The 24,754-nt window shown below is 43.4% G+C and overlaps 2 pseudogenes across 1 annotated transcript; both read left to right on the plus strand.

The window, feature by feature from the left end:
- The first annotated feature begins 1,815 nt into the window (after positions 1-1,815).
- On the plus strand, positions 1,816-18,756 carry LOC146347567 (protocadherin gamma-A12-like; annotated as a pseudogene).
- Positions 18,757-19,854: 1,098 nt separating this feature from the next.
- Positions 19,855-22,864, plus strand: LOC146347568 (protocadherin gamma-A10 pseudogene; annotated as a pseudogene). The gene has a single exon (XR_014790444.1). The product of XR_014790444.1 is annotated as a protocadherin gamma-A10 pseudogene (transcript).
- Positions 22,865-24,754: the final 1,890 nt, after the last annotated feature.

Here is a 24,754-nt window from a genome sequence, read left to right on the forward strand (position 1 = left end):
CAGGAAGCTCTGGAAAGGATGTGGGTTTTTGCGGGGGGGGTTGCTTAATGTAGAAACATCCATAGCAGCAGGAGAGCAGCAGCGTCATCTAAAGCTCCTGTGAAAACCAGTGATTAAAGAGGAACTAACCTGTTAAAAAAACTCAGGTGTGCGTCCTGTACATGATGCAGCCTTCATCCAGGGAACCTCCCACCCTTTGTGAGTTCTACTGTGTTGTTTTCCATGACGAGGGAAGTCCGGCATTTTCCCTTCTCCCACCATGGAGACTGGACAAAAATGAGGGTGCACAGTTTAAAGTCGCTTTTATTACAAACTAGCTGATATACCTGGTGTTGCCCGGGATGTAATTTTGTCATAGGCACTATTTGTTAGAAACACATTAAGGTAGGTTTACGCTTCTCGGAAAGGCCCCATAAGAAAGGTGAAAAGTTGAATCCACCAGACTTGATTAAAAAAGCACAACAATTATAATGAGCAGATTGAATAAAAAACACTACTACAAATGCAAGAGACTGGATCTGTAAGCACTACTACAATATAAGCCACACTGAATCTCATACCACTATTAAAATGTTCAACAGAGACCTCCTTGCTGGATATTACAGGAACAGGAAGAGGGGAGAGAAACTAAATGCTCTGCACAGTCAGAAAAGAAACCATGAGTAAAGGGGAGGGAACAAACAGCAGCCAGCCAATCCAAGGTGAAGGAAGTCAGAGTGAATGGGAGAGAGACCAATAGAATGAAAGACGGCCAATAGGATGACTGGTAGCTGTAATCAGAAACCCAACCTGTATTATGATTGAGAGGGTGTACTTGTTAGTAAGGGAAAGTATAAACGAAGTAATAATGTAACCCAGTGACTCCTGTCATACACTCCGGCAAGTGAGAATGTGAACTAAAAGTGGCAGGAACTCAAGGGCCCAAATGGCAGGCTCAGTGGCCCCTGCAGTGTGATTAGGCCCAGGGCAGCTCCCCCTTATGCCCTGTCTTATAGATGGACCTGCAGCCAGCCACAAACACACAAACCCAAAAATCTTCAATTCAGCTACACGTAAAACTCCGCTATTATGACCTTCATTTTGCAATTGCCTTCTCAGTTCCCCCCAGTTCACTCTTTTATGAATAAAGCCCTAAGTCTCCACTCCACTGTGTCATCCCAGCTCCTCAGACAGGTGAGCACACACTGCACCACATTTCACATTAGTGTTAATCACACACTACTAACATTGAAAGGGGTAAAGATATTTAACACTAACTTGCTTGCTCACTGGATATTGCAGGAAGAGGGGAGAGAAACTAAATGCTCTGCACAGTCAGAAAAGAAACCATGAGTAAAGAGGAGGGAACAAACGGTGGCCAGCCAATCCAAGGTGAAGGAAGTCAGAGTGAATGGGAGAGAGACCAATAGAATGAAAGATGGCCAATGGGATGACTCATAGCTGAAATCAGAAACCTGGCCTGTACCGGATTGAGAGGGTGTACTTGTTAGTAAGGGAAAGTATAAACGAAGTAATAATGTAACCCAGTGACTCCTGTCATATACACGGGCAAGTGAGAATGTGAACTAAAAGCGGCAGGAACTCAAGGGCCCAAATGGCAGGTTCAGTGGCCCCTGCAGTGTGATTAGGCCCAGGGCAGCTCCCCTTTATGCCCTGTCTTACAGACGGCCCTGCAGCCAGCCACAAACACACAAACCCACACACAATTTTTGACTTCTATATATAGAGAAGATAAAACAACAGCGCCACCTAGTGGCTTTCTAATGAAACACATAGATCTCATTGAGAAGTTTAGGGTTTTTTTTTTAAAGCCACATGGAAAAGACCCGATCTGATCCCACAGAGATTCCGAAAGCAGGAGCCCTGGTAAATTGCAGGATTTTTAGGGCATTTCTACACCAGCCTAAAATCCTGCAGTTAAAACAGGGCTTTCTGCTTCCGTTTTAAATGCAGGATCACCACTGACTCCCTTTACACGCACTTCCTTCACCCACACCCCTTCTCCCCTTACCTGAGTCTTCCCTTATCTGTCATTGATCTCATGCCTCTTTTTGCCACTTTAACTCTTTTCATGAAACTGAAGCTGAAGATCTCATTGAGAAGATCAGTGGGATCTTCTCAAACTGGGGAGAGGTAATGAGCAGGGTACCGCAGGGCTCAGTCCTGGGCCCAGTGCTCTTCAACATTTTTATTAATGACTTGGAGGTAGGGATGGCAGAGAATTCTACCATGGATCTCTGTGAGGCCGAATGCCAGTGCATTCGGCCCCCCGAAACCCATGGCAGAACGAAGCCCCCTGCCCCCCCGCCCCGTGAAAGGCGCATGAAACGGAGCACTCATCTTCTGCCATCTGTGCTGCTCTGCGAATGGCGGCCACGTCTGCGGCCGCCATTCACTTCACCATTTTAGCCATGATAGGCTATGTAAATACATAGCCTATCACGGCTAACGCAGGGACGCCTTTTGTGTCCCTGAGGAGGTGGTGATAGGCTACGTACATATTTATGTAGCCTATCACGGCAAAAAGAAAAGGGAACACAAATGGCGGCGGCTACGGCGGCCGCCATTTGCATTCCCTTTTTTTTTTGCCTTGATAGGCTACGTAAACATTTACGTAGCCTATCATGGCTAAAAAAGGGGACGCAAATGGCGGCTGCCATAGCCACCGCCATTTGCGTTCCATTTTTTTTTTTTTGCTGTGATAGGCTACGTAAATATTTACGTAGCCTATCACGGCAAAAAAGGGACACAAATGGCAGCAGCTACGGCAGCCACCATTTGTGTCCCTGCGCAGCCCAGCAGGGGCTGGATGTCGCTGCGGGCTGCCCTGTCTGGCAGCTCCACGGAGTTGCCGCAGAGCGGAGCTGGCTGGTGAAGATTTCGGGGGGAGGGACGGAGCACCTTCCCCCCCCCACCGCAGATGTACAAAACGAAACAGGTAAGTCATTTCATACATCCCTACCTGGAGGAGAAGGTGCAGGGAATGCTGATCACATTTGCAGATGACACAAAATTGGGCAGGATAGCTAACAATTTGGAAGACAGATACAAAATTCAAAGTGATCTTGATAGGCTGGAGCGCTGGGAAGAAAACAACAGAATGACATTTAATAGGGATCAATGCCAAGTTCTGCACCTAGGAAAAAGAAACCAAAGGCACATTACAAGATGGAGGATACGTGGCTCAACAACACTACAAGCGAGAAGGATCTTGGAATTGTTGTAGATCACAAGCTGAATATTAGCCAACGAAATGATGTGGCTGCCAAAAAGGCAAATGCTATTTTGGGCTGCATTAATAGAAGCATAGCTTCCGAATCCCAGGAAGTACTCATTCCCCTCTACTCAGCACTGGTTAGGCCTCATCTGGAGTACTGTGTCCAGTTCTGGGCACCATATTTTCAGAAGGATGCAGACAAGCTGCAGAGGGTTCAGAGGAGGGCAACAAAGATGATCAGAGGACTGGAAACAAAGCCCTATGAAGAGAGACTGAAAGAACTGGGCATGTTTAGCCTTGAGAAGAGAAGACTGAGGGGAGATTTGATAGCGCTCTTCAAGTACTTGAAAGGTTGTCACAGAGAAGGAAGCCAGGATCTCCTCTCGATCATCCCAGAATGCAAGACACGGAATAATGGGGTCAAGTTACAGGAAGCCAGATTCCGGCTGAACATCAGGAAAAGCTTCCTGACTGTTAGAGCAATACAACAATGGTACCAATTCCCCAGGGAGGTGGTGGGCTCTCCCACACTGGAGGTATTCAAGACGAGGCTGGACAGCCACATGTCAGGGATGCTCTGACTTGGTTTCCTGCATTGAGCAGGAGGTTGGACTCGATGGCCTTGTAAGCCCCTTCCAACCCTACTATTCTATGATTCTATGAAGCAGAACACAACAGGGGTAATTTGATAGCTCCTTATCTGCAATCTATTTAAAAACAGAACAAAGGGTATTTAGTGCAGGAGGGTCACAGCAGGGTCACGGCGTCATGTAAAGAGCCCACAAACATCCATGAAGGAGCAATCTCAGTCACAAGATAAAAGCTGTGTGTGATGAAGCCCTAAGCCTTGTGTGATGATGCCGTAAGTCTCAAAGAAAGGGAGAAAATAGTAAGGGGGAAGACAGTGATTGGAGAGAGTTTAAGAGCTTCTGTTGTACTCATGCTGCCTCTGGAAACAAACAATTAAGTTGGAGCTGAGATGATTGTAGCAGGGCTGGAGAAATAGAAGATGTCGATCCCCTGGTGACTCCTGTGCAACTCTGAGTGCAACACTCAGCACCACCTCAATATGCTGTCACACGCTCGCATTCTCATAAGGGAAGGCCCAGAAACTGACCTCCTTCTCACTCACCAGACAGTCTCTCTTCTTCAAAAGGCCCCAATCCTCACAAGACAAGCTTGGTGAGGGCAGCTGATCCTGCCATCAGGATGACAGAGATGGCACTACAGCAGGGCAAATCCCCAACCGTGTTCTCCTTCTCAGCCATTTATTTCTTTTTTCAATGTAGAGTGAATAACTGTATTTTTAGTTTTACTAAAATCTACTGTAGATCTTGGATTTTTTCCATGGACAACATGGCGATCTATGCTTTTTGTGTACAGCCCATCTTTAAACTCAAGGAAGAAAACATCCTGTATTTCATAACTGCATTAGTTCCTTCCTTCTTTAGTATGATATACATATAATATACTCTATGTATTTTACCTTTGGTCTACAGTCAACTTGTCCAAGAAAAAAACATAAACATTGGGTGTTAGAATTTCCATATGTTTTTGTGTGCAAATCCTTTTTTTACTGCTCCAGAAATGTCTCTGGATCAGAAATTTCTTCTCCAGAAATACATCCAAAGTTATGTCACACTTTACAACAAAGTTCCAAATTGTAATAATAGGTTGCAATTTCCAGAGAAGTGTTGCGTAAAATAATAACACATGCTGTTCCTAAATACAGTTATTTAGTACATATGACTGGCTCCCATGGAGTTTATTCCTGAACAAATGTGCCTAGAATTGCAGGCTTAAAATCATATAGCTTGAGACATTGTTCACTCATACTGGTATATCCTGAGCAGCCCCTGCCACTCAGATGATGTTCATTCCAACCCCCGCCCCCACCAGGAAGTATGTTCTGTGAAGTGATTTTTAATGTTGTGGAGAACCTCCTTGTGGAGCCCTGCATGGACCAAATGGCAGCAAAGCTGATTCCTTTTAAAAAATCTGGTACTCCTCCATTAGCTTCTCCTTCCGTTCTTGTGGAAAAATGGCCCAAAAAACGCATACATTCTCTTCCTGTTTGCACAATAACCCAGCCCTCATTTTCCCTCCTCCCAACAACTCTCTCTCCTTCCTGCCTTCCCCTCAACACCCCCCCCCACTTAATATGTGCCAGCACCCCAGAATGGAGCCAAGGGTCTGTTTTCTCCAGCAGGGCTGAATCCTGTAATACAGAAAGAAATGTGCCACTGAGTAGAGTGCCTTTCCCACACTACTGAATAACTGTGGTCTCCTGCCTCCCAGATATACTTAGAATTCACCAGCTGGTTGGCTCTGAGTGTATGAATAGGCAGGATTTTCAGGGTAAGAGCTGAGACCACATCCTTTCTCTCCACAAAAAATAAAATTTAAAAATTCAAACCTGACCCCCTTCCCTCATTCCAGCAGTCTTACTAGCACACTGGGATAACTTCTCATTTCTTTTCATTTTTAAAAATGCTAATATGGAACATAGGAAGCTGCCTTATACTGAGTCAGACCCTGGGTCCATCAAGCCCAGTATTGTCAACACTGACTGGCAGCAGCGGCTCTCCTGGGTTTCAGACATGAGTTTACAAGCCTTACCTGGAGATGCAGGGGATCGAACCTGGGACCTTCTGCCTGCCAAGCTGGGGCTCTGCCACTGAGTTACATTCTGAATTAATTTGATTAGTCAGAAGCTAAGAAAAAAATTATTTTAAGGGGGAAATTGTCATGTCTACAGATTACATTTGCCACAATCGAGCCAATGGATTAAAGGATAATCCCATGGGGTGGCATTTAATCATTTCTAAGGTGCAATTAATGCATTATCAAAATACTGAATTGATTTCCTTAAGACTGTCAAATAAATGCATGAGCTTTGTTTTTATACCAATTATAAAAAAAATGAATGAAATGTTATTTTGCAAAATGTCAGTATCATCAACATTTTGTACATTTTTTAAGTACTGCATTTGTTGATTGAGACACTGAGTATCGCTGTTCACCAATAAGGAGAGATCCAAATAACTAGGGATGTCAGAGAATTCCGCAACGGATCTCGGTGAGGTTGAATGCCAGTACATTCAGCCCCCCAAAATCCATCGCGGAATGAAGTCCCCGCCCCCCAACCCATGAAAGGCGTGCGGGACGAAGTCCCCACCACCCCCAACCCCAAAAAGGCACACGAAATGGAGCACTTACCTGCTCCCGTCCACGCTGCTTTGCAAATGGCGGCCGTCCTGCGGCCGCCATTCGCTTCCTCCTCTTCATAGCCTTCATAGCCTCCTCTTCATAAATACTTACGTAGCCTATCACAGCTAACGCAGGGATGCCATTTGCGTCCCTGCAGGGGGGGAAAAACCTGCAGGGGAGGAAAAATCCCAGTGTACACAAATGGCGGCAACTACCGCCATTTGCGTACGCTGGGTTTTTTTTCCCCTGTCATGATAGGCTACATAAATATTTACATAGCCTATCATAGCTAAGTACAGGGACGCAAATGGCAGCGGCTACAACAGTTGCCATTTGCGTCCCTGCAGGGCTGCCCAGCAGCCGGATGTCCAGCTGAAGGTGGCCGGAGCTGGCCGGCGGTTCCGCAGCTTGGCCGCAAAGCGAAGCCAGCCAGGTAGGACTCTGGGGGGGAGGACCGGATCGCCTCCCCCCCCCGTTGAGGATTCCATGGGGAGGGATGGAGCGCCTCCTCCCCACCGCAGAAACAGAATGGAACGGAAGGTAAGTGTTCCATCCATCCCGACAAATAACCCATTGTGATAAAAAACTGGAAAGGTGTACAGTCTTTTGGTCTAAAAGCAAAAGGAAAGGGAGGATCTTCTTGGAAGGAGAATAAATACCACCGCCGCCATTTGCAGTCTGGAGGTTTGTTATTTTGTTTTGTTTTTTACAGGGTAAAGTCGTAGCCTATCACGGCTGGGTTAAAAAAAAAAAACCGCGTACGCAAATGGCGGCGGCTACGGCCACCGCCATTTGCGTTCCTTATTTTTTGCCGTCTTAGTCTACGTAAATATTTACGTAGACTATTATGGTGAAAATAAAGGGGAACGCAAATAGCGTAGCGGGCGCTATTTGCGTCCCATTTTGATTCGCCGTTTTAGCCTACGTAAATATTTATGTAGGCTAAAACGGCAAAAAAAGGCAAAAAAAACGGCAAAAAAAACGGCCAAAGCCGCCGCCATTTGCATACGCGGGTGAGTTTTTTTGTTTTTGTTTTACCCAGAACCCTCCATGGCTAGAAATCCGGCTGTGGACGGCTCTGGCCTGGGCTGGGCCTGGCCGGCTGCTCCGTGGAGCTGCCATGGAGCACAGCCAGCCGTCGAGGATTCTGGGGGGGAGGAATGGAATGCCTCCCCCCCCATAAACATAATCCGCGGAAAGGTAAGTGACTTTCGTACATCCCTACTCAAAGCCTTACAGAGGCTGAAATGGCAAACACACAAACACTCTGGGACACAAGGGGACAGGAATTCTGCATTATGCTGGTAGCTGTTTTTTCAAGCAATTTCTGGGCACATCCATTATTCAGTCCCCGAAGAACTGCAGAAAGGTTCTTTTGTGGGGAATATCACAAAGGGCCTGGGGATGGATTTGAAGCAACTCTGTCATGGGGTTGTCCGGATTATTACAGAAGGTAGGACACAATATTTTGCCCTCAATTTTGACAATGGTCATTTATATATTAATGAAAGACTAGATAGAGAAGAAATATATTGATGACTATTAACTTGTATATTAAAGTTAGATATTCTTGTTCAACAACAGCTGAAATTGATACAGTAGAAATTGAAATTGAAGATATTAATGTCAGCCCTGGTTAGTACTTGGATGGGAGACTGCCTGGGAATCAGGATTCCTGCTTTGAGAAGGGGGTTGGACTCAATGGTCGTGTAGGCCCCTTCCAACCCTATGATTCTATGATTCTAACCATCCCAGCAAATACAGCCATAGCGTCCCAATTCCTTCTTCCAAACACACAGGACCCAGACTTAGGAGTGAATTCTTTACAGAGCTATCAAATCAGCCCTAATAGACACTTCTTTCTTGATGTACAAATGACAGCAAGTGGAGCCAAATATGCTGAGTTAGTACTGGAAAGGTCTATGGATTGGGAAGAAGAGGCTTTCCATGACTTAATCCTTACAGCCAGTGATGGGGGAAATCCTGTCAAATCTGGAACTGCACACATCAAGGTTGTTGTTGAAGATGCAAATGACAATGTGCCAGGTTTTTTTTCACAATCTGTTTATGAAGTGACTGCTAAGGAAAACATTCCTATTGATTCTTTGCTAATAACAATAAATGCTACTGATCTGGATGAAGGCGTTAATTCAGAGATAACTTATGCATTCTGGCAGATATCAGAAAAAGCTTCAAATATATTCCATTCCATTTGGATTCCAGGACTGGAGAAGTGATGATGAAGCAGAACATGGATTTTGGAGAGTGTACTATGTATGAAATGGAGGTTCAACCCCATGATGGGAGGGGTTTATCTGACAGGGGTGCCTTTGAGCATAGGCAGTGGCAGAGTAGCTCAGAATCTTTTCTTTTTTTGAATTTATTATTATTTTATTTTTATAAATGAAATAAACACTACCAACAACATAATCAGAATCTTCAGTTTCCAACATTACAGTATTCTAAGGAAAAGAAAAAAGGGAAGATAGCAAAAGAAGGAAGAGAGAAAGAGAAAAAGAAAGGGAAAAAAGGATTATATTAAACTTCAATAAGAACAAACCAAATATCCAAACAGTCTTATAGCAAAGGAATGGAAGCAAACAATCCATTTCCATTGGCCATATGTTACCATTCATTTAATGCATATTAATAAACATTAAAGTTTTAGCCAACAAGGAATAGTAATAATAATAATCCCATGATAATGATGATGATGATGATAATGATAATAATAAGAGAAAAAAGGTTTAAGAAAAAGATAAAAAAATAAAAAACAAAAGCAAATCATTTGTATATTTTAAGTAATATATCTAAAAATATATTTATATGTGTACACACACACCCATAAACACACATACACACACAAATAGGCATTTTATTACAATATAACACAAAAAAAGGAGAAAGAAAACAAAAATATGCAAACATTCACTCTGGCATACTGCCTAGACATCATATTAGCTATAGCCCAAACAGCACTTCAAAAGAACAGTAAAAATGGCTAAGTTCCAACTCGGGAGGCTGAGAGAGTTGGTTCCCTTGTTTTAACTTTAATACCAATTAAAAATGATTCTGCAGCATCAGGATCCAAAAATCTTTTCATCTGGCCTTCAAAAAGAATACGAAATGTAGCCGGATATTTAATATGATATTGCAGGTTAATTTGCTTTGCCAAACTTCTCGCCTTGGTGAATTGCCTTCTTCTGTCAGCGATTTCTTTAGTATAATCAGGAAAGAGCATAATCTTGTCATTTGCTGGTCCCCGCCAAAGCTCACCTCATTCTCTTGCCAGACACATAAGGTAATTTTTTGTAGAGACTTGTGACAATTTAACAATAACAGTCCCAAAAGTCCCTTTAGTGCCACGTATTGAACCAGGAACATGATATGCATGCTCAGTATCAAGTAGAAAATCAGATGGTAAAGTAAGTAGATCATGCAAAAGTTTATCCATAAATTCAGCCAAACCTATCTCAGTAGCCACATCTTTAATACCAAGGATACATAGATTTGCACTATGTGTGAAGGCCTCCAGTTGAGAAATTCAAGCAGACAAAATATTATGAGACGCTTCCATGGCCGTTTCATGAGCAGCAGTAACCTGATCTTCAAGAGCATTAACCTTTGATTCCATCTTTTGAAAAGAGATATTAATTAAATCCACAGCCCCCTGAAGGGCAGTAATTGAGTCCTGAATTGTTTCAAGTTTCTTTGACTGCTCTGGTAGCTGAGAAGACATAGTTTTTATCAAAGCAAGCAACTCCTCTTCATCTCCGGCATTTCTAGAAACCTTTGCCAAGGAGCAATTGAGGGGGGTAGGTGGCGTTCTCAAGCCTTTCTTTTTTTCCTTTGGTACTGCCATCCTCCACTTTCAAAAGCACAACAAGCAAGTATAATTGCAGAAACAACAAAAAACAAACACGCAGATTTAATTACAAGTCCTCAGATATTGCTAGTAGTTTAAATTCAGAAATACTATTTGGAGCCATTTTTGTCCTTATGTCTCCTAATTGCTTAGGAGTTTCAAACAGCGTTCAGTAGATGACACTCCAGCATCTAATCTTAGATTTCAGCCCCTCTGTTTCTCTGCAGAAGCATCTGTTCTTCCAAGATTTCATCCGGATGGTACTGTAAGCTTCCCCAGAGTAGCTCAGATTCTGAGGAGGAACCTCAAAACATGGGTGAGGAACTTTCCCAGACTCTTCCAGACAGGGAGAGACAGATTCCTCAGGTTTCAATAGTCCAGCTGGACACAGAGGGTTTCTCTTCTCACACCCCTGTGAGAGATAGCGAACAGGGAGAGGGGAGGCATGGAGACCTTGAATTCTTAGACGCCAGGCACAGACGAAAAGCCAAGAGAGAGATGGCAGGGGAGGAGCTTAGGTGATCTGCCCAATTGGCACGGTGGGAACAGCTATGTGTAGAGACCTCACGAGATAGAGGGAGATCCCCACCCCCACCCGTTAAGTTAAGATAGCCTGCCCGCCTTTTCTCAAATGGTGGGCAGCTTTCAACCTGGGTAGCTTCCCCTTGAACTCCCTGAAGGCTTTTCCTTTGTAGACTGTGAGTTACTGACAATTTGTATCTGTATGACCCACTGAAGTAAAGGATTAAAGAGCCGTGGAGATTAGCTCTTGTCTGTGTTTTTTATTTGGCTTGTGAAGTTCAGCAGGGACAAAAGGGAATAATGACATTATCAGGTTGAGCAAATATTTTGTTAACTATTACTGATGTAAATAATAATGCACCAGAACTTGCAGTCACGTCTCTCACTAATGCTGTGAGTGAAGATTCTCCAGAAGGGACTGTAATTGCGCTGTTAAAAGTAATTGACAGGGATGCAGGAGACAATGGGGTGGTCATATGCTCAATCCTTGGGAACCCACCATTTCACTTAGAGAAAACATTTGAAAACTAATACTGTTTAGTGACTGACAGAGCCATAGACAGAGAAGTGATCTCTCTGTGACTATCATAGCAACAAGATAAAGGAAATCCTCCTCTCTCAACAACAACCATCATTCCACTGAAAATACTAGACAAAAATGACAACGTACCTGTCTTTAAAAAGAAGTCCTACATATCTTCAGTTACAGAAAATACTCCAGGTGGAGCTTCTATTATCATACTAGAAGCACCTGATCCAGACTGGGAGAAGAACAGCAACATTATGTATTCCATCACTGAAGGTGAGATGAGTTACTCCTACTCTTCCTCCTGCCTTTCTATAAACTCTGAGACTGGAGTAATCTATGCCCTGCGCTCCTTTGATTATGAAGAGATCAGAGAGATTAACTTCCAGGTCAAGGCCCAGGATGGAGGCTCCCCACCACTCAGCTTCAACATCTCAGTGACTCTTTTCATCCTGGACCAGAATGACAATGCTCCAAAAATCTTGTACCTGGCACCTCCCACCAGTGGCTCCACTAGGAAAGAGCTGGCCCTTCGCTCCTCTGAGCCAGGTTACCTGGTCACGAAGGCGGTGGCAGTGGACATGGATTCCGGCCAGAATGCCTGGCTCTCCTACCAGCTGACCAAGGCCACAGAGCCAGGGCTCTTCACTGTGGGGCTCCACACTGGAGAGATCAGGACAGCCTGGTTCTTTCTGGAGAAAGACGCCCTCAAGCAAAGCCTGGTGGTCTTAGTGAAGGATGATGGGCAGCCACCTCTCTCCACCTCGGTTACTGTCATTGTGGTGCTGGCTTCCCTGACATATTGACTGATCTGGGCACCATCTCACTTCCTGTAGATCCTCAGTCAGATCTCACCTTCTTTCTGGTGATTGCAGTGGCCCTTGTTTCTTGCTTGTTCTTCACCTTCCTCCTTATCTTATTGGTCACTAGGCTTCATAGATGGAGAAATTCTCAGCTGTGTGACAATAGAAGTGTGAAGTTAAATGGGATTCCAGTCTTAGAGTTTGTGGGCATTGATGGGGTCTGAGCATTTCTTCAGAATAATCGCCATGAATTTTCACTGACTTCAGGCTCTTAAAAGAGCCAGATTCTGTTCCCCACAACAAGTTGTACAAACATGTTGACACTTCAGCAGGCTTCTGGTAAATCTGGTTGTCTGTTTACTGTGAATGATTCAAACATCAGTAAGGAAGAAGAGATTTTCACACAGGTGAGTTTTGATTTCTGTAATAGTTGAACTTTGAAAAATTATATTTTTATGTTCCAGTTGGTGAATGTTTGTGTGAACACTTCTACATAAGTCTACATAAACATTTATCTACTTGGGTTATTTTTTTCTGTTTAATGTATAATCATGAATCTTATCTTCATTGTAATTGAAAATGTCATAATTCTCCTACTCTTAGAAGTTTCTGTGAGAGAAGTAGCACATACTATTTTCTTAGTGAAGTAGTCACATGTTTTGTGAATGCACTCTAAGGATGAGGACATTTTCTTACCTTGATCCTCTTGGAGATTATTTTGCCTTCTTTTCCTTCATTCATAACACAGTTCACTGTGTCTTCTGAATCTGAACTTATCTAGGATGCAGTTCTTATGAAATACTTCTTTTCATTTAATATTGAGTGGAACATGAGGTGAACCTTCAAAGGTCTTGCATATTAAGGGAAGAGAGGAGTTTGCCACCTCCCTCCATATGCCAACTGTACTGGTTCTCAGGGCCACTGATGCTGACCTTTCATACACAAAATGGGAAGTGCCTGCTTTGCATACCGAAGGCTCACGCTTTGGTCACTGGCATTGCTCCACAGCTCCTTGCTCAGCAGATTGGCTGTGTCACTGTGAAGGTGGTGTTTTGGACTGCTGGAAAAGGATCTTGGGTAGAAGGCCTGGGAAAGATCTCTGCCTGAGACCTTACAGAATTGCTGCTAGTTGGAATCAATAGTACTGTGGGGTAGAAGGACCAAAGACAGATTCATATGTTGATAAAAACTATCAACAACACTGTTGTTGTTGTTGTTGTTGTTATTTCCCATAAACATGCATTGCAGTTCACAGAATCATAAGGCGCAGGGATAGGTTTCTCTTTCATATAGCTTACAATAAAAATGTTGGTGGAGAAGAAATGAGATGAAAGAACTGTGATCTGACAGGGGAAGTCTAGAAAAGAGGAGGTAGCAGTAGTCATGGTGGGAGGTGACCAGAGAATGAAGTAGAGTTTATCTAAAGGAGGCAGAGACTTGAGCCAGATTTTTGCAATGTTCTACAGGAAAAAGCAACATGACTTCTTGATGGAATGAGTGTGAGAAGCAAAGGGGGAAAGGACAAAGTCACAGTTTCATGCTTGGTTAGCAGGGTGGCTGGTGACATTTCATTTATTTCATTTCTATACCACCCAATAGCCAAAGCTCTCTGGGCAGTTCATAAAAATGACAAACAAAAACATAATATATAAAAATATATTAACATACAAAATTTAAAAACATCTTTAAACAGCTGAAAAACAGTTACAACAAGATACTGGGACCTGATAAGACAACTGACATTAAAAACCTCACCATCTACTGTCAAATGCTTTGGAGTTAAGTCTTAACCTGGTGTCAGAAAGATGACAATGCTGGTACAAATTGGACTTCAGTGGGGAGAGCATTCCACATTCAGGAGACTACCACCTTTCCCTCCTCTGAACTTCCCTCAGCCCCCTGAGCCTCTACCCAGAAGAGGGCCTTAGATGATGAACATAGTATATGGATGGGTTCATACTGGGGGGTGGATACACTGATGGATACACTCCATCAGATATTGCAGACCCAAGTTGTGTAAGGTATTATAGGTCAAAAACAGCAACTTGAATTGTGGTTGGAAACATACAGGCAGCCAGTGCAAGCAGGCCAGAATTGGTGTTCAGACCTTCTGGCCTGTTCTGTCAATCTGCATTTTGCACAGGCTACAACATTGTCGGGTTGGTATTTCTGACTGGTAGAAGAGTTTTCAGGACTTTTTCATATGACTCCATTAACATGCAGCTGAGCTTTTGCATTTTTATGACAGACAGAAACTTGTCACTAACATTCATTTTTTTCATGATTGCAACTAAGAATTCACATTCCACTCTATCAAATGCTTTTTCAACATCAAGAAAAGCTAGAATTGCTGCCTCTTGATCCTAATCCCTTTATGAATTACATTAATTGCCCTTCTGCTGTAATTGTGAAGCATTCACCATTTTATAAAGGCTGCTTGACCAATATGAATGTACTGGAAGCACCTAATTAAATCTGTTCACCATAACTCTTGTAATTGTTTTAAAGTCAATGGAGTTATAGGTCAATAACATTTAATCTCTGAAATATCTTTTCCTTCCTTCACAATCAAATTGACCAAGACTCTAGAATATTTTTACTGACTATTATCTTATTGATTTATTAGTTGGGTTAATAGTTGGGTAAAGGTATCAACTCAGTCTTCCATAAAAGTTAAATAAAACTCAGCCAGCAGTCCATCCAGTTCCAGACTTTTATTTTTCTTTAAGCTTTCTATAACAAATGAAACTTCCTCCCAAGTAATCTCTGCATCCAACAGATGAATATCATCCAACATTTTGAATGGAACTCTACTTGTTTATTTCTATCTGTTCTTCTAGAAGGTTACTAGAAGTGTAAATTTCAAAAGATAGTTTTTCACATTATTTTGTAATATCCTTGTATTTGACTTTAATTCCACCTGAAGCACAAATAGGCCGTATAAGTTATTTATCTTTTAGCCATTTGATCCTATAAGCCAGTAGTTTCCCAGGTTTATTCCCAGTTCAACAAATCTTGGTGTAGCAAAAGTTAATAACGTCTTAACTTCTGCTGTCTCTATTAATTTCAGTGACTTTTTATGTAAATGTATCTCAGTTGAGAGTTCCTCTGGATTACCACTCTCTTGACCAGCTTCCACATTTTGAATTCTACCCAGGAAGTGAAATGCTCCCTCATTTCACTGCACTATTTGTGGGGGGCAATTGTGGGAGGGATTTTGGCACTGAGGAGGCCAAATTTAAGGGCAGTGGATGTAAACAATACTGATGCTCCTCCCAGCTCCCCACTGCTGCTAGCTGCCAGCTTTAATTCCCAACAATGCCTCCAGAATGACCCTACATCACAACACAGCACCCTTCTTAGGGGTATTCTGGGGAGAAAATGGTGCCCCCCATTAGCAGCTGCCTAAAACATTAGCCATTGGTGGGGAGGTTACAACCCACACCCAAACTACCTGTTAGAATGACACTAGTGATGTACAGTTCTCTCCTTGTCGTCAGTGGCAGCCCTCTTGAATTCCCTACAATGATCCCAGAATGACTCAGTATCATGACATAGTGTCATTCTGAGGGGCATTCTGGGCAAAAAAAAGAAAAGAAGGCAGTTTCCAGTTGGATTCAAAATTTGTATCCAGCCACATACAGTATATAACACATTTCAGTATAGCCTGGATGTTACCAAAGCATGGATAACTGGCAAGATCAGGTTTTCTCAGGGAGGGCAGCTGCTGCTGCACTAGCAGAGTTGTGCCAGAGATGCCATTTAGACATCCATCTGCAAGCACTCTCAAGCTGAGAAGCTGATCTTTTACAGGGAAGTCAACCCCATCCAAAGCAGGCTGAATATTACATTCCAAATCAACTTTATCACCTTTCAACAGAATCTCCAACTTTGGTTTATTAGCCTACATACAGCCCATTACTACCTGATCAGGACATCCATTGCATCACCTGCACTAGACAAAAAGGAGAAATAGAGCTAGGTGTCTTCTGCATACTGGTGGCACCTGACTTCACTCCAAATGGCATTCCCCAGCCATTTCATGTAGATATTACATACATGGGAAATAAAATTGCACCCTCTGGTATCCAGTAGCATAAATGCTGTGAGGTGAAACAGAAGTACCCCAATGGCACCTTTTGGAATCAACTTGTCAGATAAGAACAGAACCACAAGAGTGCAGTGCCCACATCCCAGATAGGTAATCCAGAAGCATATCATTGTTGATGGCTGATGGCATCAAACATCATGGAGAGACAGGGTTGCACTTCTGCTTTTGTGGTCTAGTACAGGTTGTCCACTGGGGTGACCAAGCAGTCCCCACACTGGGTCAGAAGCCAGACTGAAATGGATCCAGATAATCCATTTCATCCAGGAGTGTCTCAAGTTGAGCAGCTGCCACTTGTAAAGCACCTTGCCCAAGAAAGGAAGATTAGTAACTGGCTAATCAGAAAAATCATTTGGAAGGTTTTTAAGGAATGGTCTCAGAGCTGCCCCCCTTCAAGGCTGCTGGGATTTTCTCCTCTTATAAAGAGGAATTTGTCACTTCCTGAACCCAATCCACCCCTCTCTCTGTTATGTTATTAGCTATGATGGGCTCTGATGGGCCAGAGCTGAGAACAGTAGGCAGCACCTCTCAAAAGTCAAAACAGCCTGTCAGTAGTATATCAGGAAGCAATAATGGAAATTCACCAGCAAAAGTGACTGGATGGTGTAATTAATGTGGCATCCAAGTAAGAATGGACTGAAATGATTTTATCCATCAGATGCTTTGCAAGTAAGTCACAGTGAGTATTCTGGTAGGCGATCCTGCAAACACAGATGAAGAACATCCCTAACTCCCTGGAATAGATCCTCTGGATGGCATTGTACAGTTGGAGTGAAGAAGTAATCTCTGTTCATCACAATCAGTGCCATAGAGCAGGCTCTGAAATGAGCTCTAGCCTGTGTGCAGTAGTGTTTGCTTCTCCACCTGGGTTGTAGGCATTCCATTTCGTATGCTTGATTCCTGTGCTTCTTCAATTTCATTTAAAAAAATGGGAGGAATCCAGTGAAGACATCAGCAACATATTGGCCCTGTTCAGACATCACACTAAGCCATGATGGTAAAGAGTTTTGAGCCATGCTGGCTTAGCGTGATGTCTGACCAGGCGCATGTTCCAACCCTGGTGGTTGATTAATGACGGAGTAACCATGTTCATTGACCACTTGCTGCAAGATGTTTAGTGGGCTCTACTATGGCTTAGTGTGATGTCTGAACAGCCTCCATGGTTAATTGACAGCTGCCATAGAGCTCTGCAGCAAGAGTGGCCAAAGAAGGAGTAGCCACTGAGCACCAAAATGGCCTACAGCACTAAGCACCAAAATGGCTGGCAGCACTAAGCACCAAAATGTCTGACAATGCAAAGGCCGCTGGGATGCATGGCCGTCCATCTGGAGGACTGCGGGTTCCTGCAGGAGGGAGGGTAGCTAGAGAGTGGGTAGTCTGACCACATTGCCGACCATGGTTACCTGCATATGTGGCAGTAGCACTCGCAGTGGTTAGTGGTAACCACCATGCACCATGGTTAGCCTAACCACCCTTCCCCAATGTTTGTCTGAACAGGGCAAACATCTCAAAAGAGTGGAGGGAGAGTACATTCATGTTTCCACTTCTGTGAATGTGTGAATCAGAACTATAAAGGCAATTTCCATTCTAAAGTGGCTCATCGTCATTTTAGTAGTGAGAACAAACATGAATTCTAGTACATAGTCAAGCATTATTGTTCTCATTATAAGAAACAAGTAAGGAGGAGAGGGCATAATCAGATAGTTGCTGATCCATAACTTCATGAAGCCACGGTGCCCAAACTTAGTGTGAAATAGACTGTAAAAGGCAGGAGTTCAATGGCGGCACCCCTGCTTCATATCCAGAAGGCCCCAGGTACGGCCCCTGACATCTCGAGGCAGGGCTGGAAAAACCGTCTGCCCTGAAGAAATCCACTCTGTTTCTGGCAGTGGTTGCTCGCTGCAGGCCGAGTATGAATCTTCTCACTTCCATCCCCTGGTAAGCCATGGGAGCTGCTTTTGCTGAGTCTGCACTGCCAGGTTCTATGTCTCTTTAGCATCCAGATGACGAAGTCACAGTCAGCAGCTTCAGCGAGGCTGGCCGTCCAGCACAAAGTGCGAGCGCCAAAGCGCCCAAGCCAACCTCTCGCAGCTCGCCGGCTCGTGGGGCCCTTGGACCGCAGGCACTTTGGGACAATGCTGGGCTCGCTGACAAGGCTTCCTGGCTGGGACGCGGGCTGGTGATGAGCCTTGCAGAAACTCCTCTCCATGTCTACAGGCAAGGAAGAGCAAGGAATGGTTCTTTTCATTGTTCTGAGGCTGGGAGCCGGGGGAGGCTGCCTGACCATGCCAGACTGCCTTGGCAGTGACTGTAAGGGAGGTTGGCAGGCAAATAGTTTATTAGGCTGCAAATCAGCCATTGTGATTCGGAATGTTGTGGCCTAAACCTGTGGCAATCGACGTGCTGCCAATCTTTTAAACTGATGCCCTTCACTCTAACAGGATAGAGGTCTTAAGGGCTATAAAAGCAGAAAGATCTGCTATTTCTGGAAGTTACTTGTGGTAGAGAAGAAAAAAGTGTGCGTGTGAGTGTGCTGAACTAAAACAGTGAAAATGTCAAAAAAATGTCTGAACTAAAACCGTGAATAGGCCAGGAAGGAAAAGATCAGGAAGCCTGCCTGAATTTATTGAAATAATGTTTTCATAAGATACACAAACACATATTTGATAAATGTAAAATGCAGTAAATACAATATTCATTTGGGTGGAGATTTTCTTTTCCTTCTTTTTTTCTTTTTGCGCTTCAGTAAAATGTCATTATAGCTAACACAAGATTATATTAAAATAACATTATTATGCCAAATACCACTATTTCATTGGACAGTATCCAATGCTGCTACTCTGCTTGTACAACTGATGTTGTGCCAGCATAAGCGACATCTAGCACAATGCCAGTAGCATTTGCTGGCATGATGAGTTTCTCCAGAATATAGTGATCTTTTACTGAATTAAAGAACACACAGAAAATCTCCACCCAAAGAAGAGTATAATATTGCATTCATTGCATTTTACATTTACCAAATATGTGTTAGTGATTAACATTATTTCTCCAAATAAAGGCTGCAGTCCTATGCATATCTACTCAGGTGTATGTCCCATTTAGTTCAGTGGGATTTACTTCCAGGTAAGTGTGTATCGGATTGGCACGCCAATCACTAATGTATAATTTCTGAAAATAAAGAACTGAATAATAGAATAGATACTACGTTAAAGTTCTATTTCACACAGAACAGATGCTAAAGTTTGTTGCCAATTTTTGGTTTATTCATTGTTCATTTTGAAAAGTATAGAATAAATGAGGATATCAAAATTATAGTCTTCCTGGTACAGAAGGCTAGCAACACACATAGGAAGGAAACTACATAAATATGTTGCTCAGTCATTGCAGTTTTTGGTTGAGACTCTGGGCGCCGCTGTTTACCAGTAAGAAAGCAAATTGAAATGGAAGATCCAGATGGATTTCCGGAGCTTTACACATTGCTAGCAAGGCAGTGAAACAGCAGAGAAAGAAGCAAGAAATAAAAATACTTTTTGGAGCAAGGAAGAAAAAGAGTTATTCAGTTCAAAGGAAATCCTAAAAAAAGGTAATTCTAGAAAACTTGAAATGGCAGATGCTCTGAGCCTCCAGCAATGCAGTAGTTCATTTTGGCTTACTTTGATTGCCGTTTGGCAGTTAAATTATGGGCAAGTCCACTACTCAATTCCTGAGGAAGTCCAAAAAGGCTCTTACGTGGGGAATATTGCAGAGGACCTGGGACTAGGAGCCATGGAATTGTCAGACAGCAGAGTTCGCATCATTTCTGAAGGTATGCTTCAATATTTTACCTTGAATTTTAAGAATGGCCATTTATATGTCTCTGAAAGAATAGACAGAGATGAAATATGTGGGTGGGAAGAGAAGTGCATTTTAAGTCTGGAACTCCTTGTTGAGGAGAAAGTTAAGCTGTTCACCATTGAAATTGAAATCACAGATATAAATGACAATGCTCCAACTTTCAAGCAGGAGCACTTAGATCTAAAGATAAGTGAAATGACTACTACAGGGACCCATTTCCCTTTGCAAGAAGCTCAGGATTCTGACAGTGGAGATTATTCACTTCTGAACTACCATCTGAGCAGCAGCAAACATTTCTCCTTGAAACTGCAGAGGGCATCTGATAGAGACAAATATCCAGAACTTGTGCTAGAGAAATCCTTGGACAGGGAAGAAGCAGCTGTCCACTTTCTAATCCTCACAGCCACTGATGGTGGACACCCAGCGAGATCTGGCAGTCTGCAGATCTGTGTAATGGTTCTTGATGCAAATGACAATGCACCAGTTTTCAACCAGCCTCTTTATAAAGTGAGCATTTTGGAAAGTATCCCCATAGGTTCTGTACTGCTTACTGTAAATGCTACAGATGCAGATGAAGAAACACATTCTGAGGTGACTTACTCATTCCTGAAAATAAAAGAGAAAGCAATACAACTCTTCCACATAAATTCAAAAAGTGGAGAAATATCAACAACAGGAAAGCTGGACTATGAAGAAAATGCATTATATGAAATAGAAGTTCAAGCAAAGGACAATGGAGGTCTCTCCGACAGGGCTAAAGTGTTGATAAGGCTTATTGACATTAATGACAATGTTCCCAGGATAACAATCACCACCATTTTTAACTCAATCAGTGAAGGAAGCTCTCTGGGAACTGTGGTTGCTCTACTGAACATCCAAGACAAAGATATGGGTGAGAATGGAGAGGTCATATCTTCAATTCCTACAATTCTTCCCTTCCATTTAGAGAAATCATTTGATAACTACTACCATTTGATGACTGACAGAGCCCTTGACAGGGAAGAGATATCAAATTATGATATAACTATTACTGCTAAAGACAAAGGGAATCCTCCTTTATCAGCCACTGCAACATTCTTTTTGGAAATTTCAGATATAAATGATAATGCCCCAGTCTTCAGTAAGACACAGTATACATCTTATATAACTGAGAATAACCCAAGGGGCGAGTCTGTTTGCTACATGAAAGCAAATGATCCTGACTTTATGGAAAATGCCACAGTCATCTTTTCAATCATTGAAGGAGGTATAAGCGATTTTGCTCTTTCATCCTACCTCTCCATTAACTCTGAGACTGGGGTTGTCTATGCCTTGACCTCCTTTGATTATGAAGACTTTCGGGAGATCCAGTTCCTGGTCAAGGCCCAGGATGGAGGCTCCCCACCGCTCAGCTCCAACGTCTCAGTGACTCTCTTCATCCTGGACCAGAATGACAATGCTCCAGAAATCTTGTACCCAGCACCTCCCTCTGATGGCTCCACTGGGATAGAGCTGGCCCCTCGCTCCTCTGAGCCGGGTTACCTGGTCACAAAGGTGGTGGCAGTGGACGCGGATTCCGGCCAGAATGCCTGGCTCTCCTACCAGCTGACCAAGGCCACGGAGCCAGGGCTCTTCACCGTGGGGCTCCACACCGGAGAGATCAGGACAGCTCGGTTCTTTCTGGAGAAAGACGCCTTCAAGCAAAGCCTGGTGGTCTTAGTGAGGGACAATGGGCAGCCACCTCTCTCTGCCTCAGTCACTGTCACCGTGGTGCTGGCTGACAGCATCCCTGAAATCCTCTCAGATCTCAGCAGCATCTCAGCCCCTGTAGATCCACAGTCTGACCTCACCTTCTACCTGGTGATTGCAGTGGCTTCTGTCTCTTGCCTGTTCTTCACCTTCCTCCTCATGTTATTGGCACTCAGACTTCACAAGTGGAGAAACTCACAGCTGTGTGACAGTGGAAGTGTGAATTCCAGTGGTGTTCCAGTCCCACAGTTTGTGGGCATTGATGGAGTCCGAGCTTTTCTTCAATCTTATTGCCATGAGGTTTCATTGACTTCAGGCTCTCAGAAAAGCCAAATTCTTTGTCCGATTGGAAGCTGTACAAATTCGCTGACACCACAGCAGGCTCCTGATAAGCCAGATCCTTGGTTAACAACAGGTGACTCTAGCACCATTAAGGAAGGGGCAGCAGTTTCTCAGGTGAGCGTGTACATTTCAGTATTTCTGATTTATTTTAAAGTTAATAAAGCCAGTTCTTTATCCATGTTTATTAGACAGGCTTCATGTTTACAAAATTTCATTAAATGAAGGTCTTTAATCACAAAGTCTAGATGGGGCCTTTTTATTCTTTTTAAAATTAAGATGTAAAGAGGTAAAATGTTTTGGAGTCATTAACTGTCTTCTTCATAACTGGTGAAATCAATGATTTCATTGATTCTAATAAATATTATATTTTGATTTAGGTCACATGTTAACCTCTAGGATTTGCTGTTGACTAAATAGCAAAGCCAAATCACATATTGCTTTGGTAGCCATATTATCTTCTGCTCTTAAAGACATTACTTGTAAGTAGGGATGGCGGAGAATTTCTCCATGAATCTTCGAGAGGCCGAATGCCAATGCATCCGGCCCCCCGAAATTGGTGGGGAAATTATCCGCCAGCCCCCCACCCCCCCCCCCGGGATGGGACTTACCATGGCCGAATGTCCCTCTCGGCGGTGGGTCCCGGCGGCGGTTCGGCGGCAGTTCGGAGGGGGCGGCGGCGGCTGGTCTCCCGACCGGCTGCCGCTGCCACCATTGCAAAAAAAAAAAGTAAAGTAAAAAAACAAACAAACACCCGTGATAGGCTACGTAACGATTTACGTAGCCTATCATGGCTAGATTTCCAAAGTCAGCCGTGATAGGCTACGTAAATCGTCACGTAGCCTATCACGGGTGACTTCGGAAAAAAAAAAGCATGTACGCAAATGGCGGCGGCCCATGGGCGCTGCCATTTGCATTCCTTATTTTGGCACGTCTAGTCTACGTAAACATTTACGTAGACTACGGCGAAAATAAGGGAACGCTATTTGCGTTGCCCTTATTTTCGCCGTAGTCTATGTAAATCTTTACGTAGACTAGACGTGTCAAAATAAGGAACACAAATGGTGGTTCCCATGGGAGCCGCCATTTGCGTATGCGCTTTTTTTTTTTTCAAAGTCACCCGTGAAATTGGAAATCTAGTCATGATAGGCTACGTAAATCATTACGTAGCCTATCACGGGCATGTGTGTGTGTGTGTGTGTGTGTGTGTGTGTGTGTTTTTACTGTTTTTTCGCGGCCGGGTAGACGGGGCGCTCCTACCCGGCCTGAATTTTGCTGGCGAGGGATGGGGCGCCTCTCCCCCGGCCTGAATTTCGGCTGGGTAAGGCGGGGCACCTCCCCCCCCTCGCCTGAACTTCGGGGGGAGAACCGAAGCGCCTCCCCCCCACCGCGAAGCAAGCTTCGAGAACAGGTAAGGGACTTTCGTCCATCCCTACTTGTAAGTAACCTGTACTGAAACCACCACCTGATATGATTAGGACCAGTAAAATACCAGTTGGTCTCTGTGCACAGAGGCTTTTAGTAGGGTTACAAGGATACTTGGCTTCAGCAGCTTTCTGCCACAGTGTTAGAGTACAGAAACAGCCATGATCACATTTTGTAAAATTGATAAAAGGATGAAGAAGAGGTTAGTGGAGGTAGGGGGGAAAAAGCAGAACTAGGGATGAGTCATCTATTCTGTTCTGTTCTGTTCTGTCAGGGATGCTTTGACTTGGATTCCTGCATTGAGCAGGGGCTTGGACTCCATGGTCTAATAGGCCCCTTCCAGCCCTACTATTCTATGATTCTATGGTATGACTTAAGGTTACTGGAGGAAACACAGTTCTTGGCTTCAATAGGGTACCTCTGTGGGGAGAGTTCCAGCGTTTTTAGTTTTACTCTGTTTTAAATTATTTCAGTTAGCTTTTCCACTCCCTAATTGATTTGTTCCAGTAGTGGAGTTAGCCTTATCTTGTTTTTATGTTGGTTCTTTGCTCATTAACGAGCTTACCGAGAGAAGGGACCATTTGGAATGAGCAGGATCCCATCACATTCGAACACTGCTTGATAAGACCTTTTCTTAACAACAAAGCTGGTATTTCATGGAGTCAAGCCATCTGTCATTATATCCTGAAAGTCTACTTACCTTCGTGAGTCAACAGGTCTAATATTGCTAATGCTTTTTAAATCTAACGTTTTTAAGTTGTAATTTTGACTTCCGTTACCAACCCAATCTTGAGTTTGGAGACTAGTTCGTTTTAAGTGGCTGAAGAAAGCAATTCAAAGCTCCTACCTGGATTTATCTTTCCTCTCTGATAAGAGGTGGTATTCGGCCAGCTAAGCTAAAATCTTTAAGGGTGTCTCGAGAAGAGAGATAGAAGAGGAAGAGACGAAGAGAGAAATAAAGTAAAGCAAAGCAAAATAAATTAAACAATTTCTTACAACCTTAAATTATGATTACATGAAAGCAGCTGTAGTAAGTTTTTTGCGGATGCTGGCTTTCTGTGGAGGCACAATTCCTAACAGCTGTTGCTGCCCAGGAACCTTTTGATAATAGATTATAATGAGTGATGGTGGGACCAGCGAAAAGTATCTAGAGCACAATTGGATGTTAGAAACATCT

This window comes from Heloderma suspectum, chromosome 4, assembly GCF_057233095.1.
Source record: "Heloderma suspectum isolate Gila_16-S chromosome 4, 16-S_ref, whole genome shotgun sequence".
NCBI classification, from domain to species: domain Eukaryota; kingdom Metazoa; phylum Chordata; class Lepidosauria; order Squamata; family Helodermatidae; genus Heloderma; species Heloderma suspectum.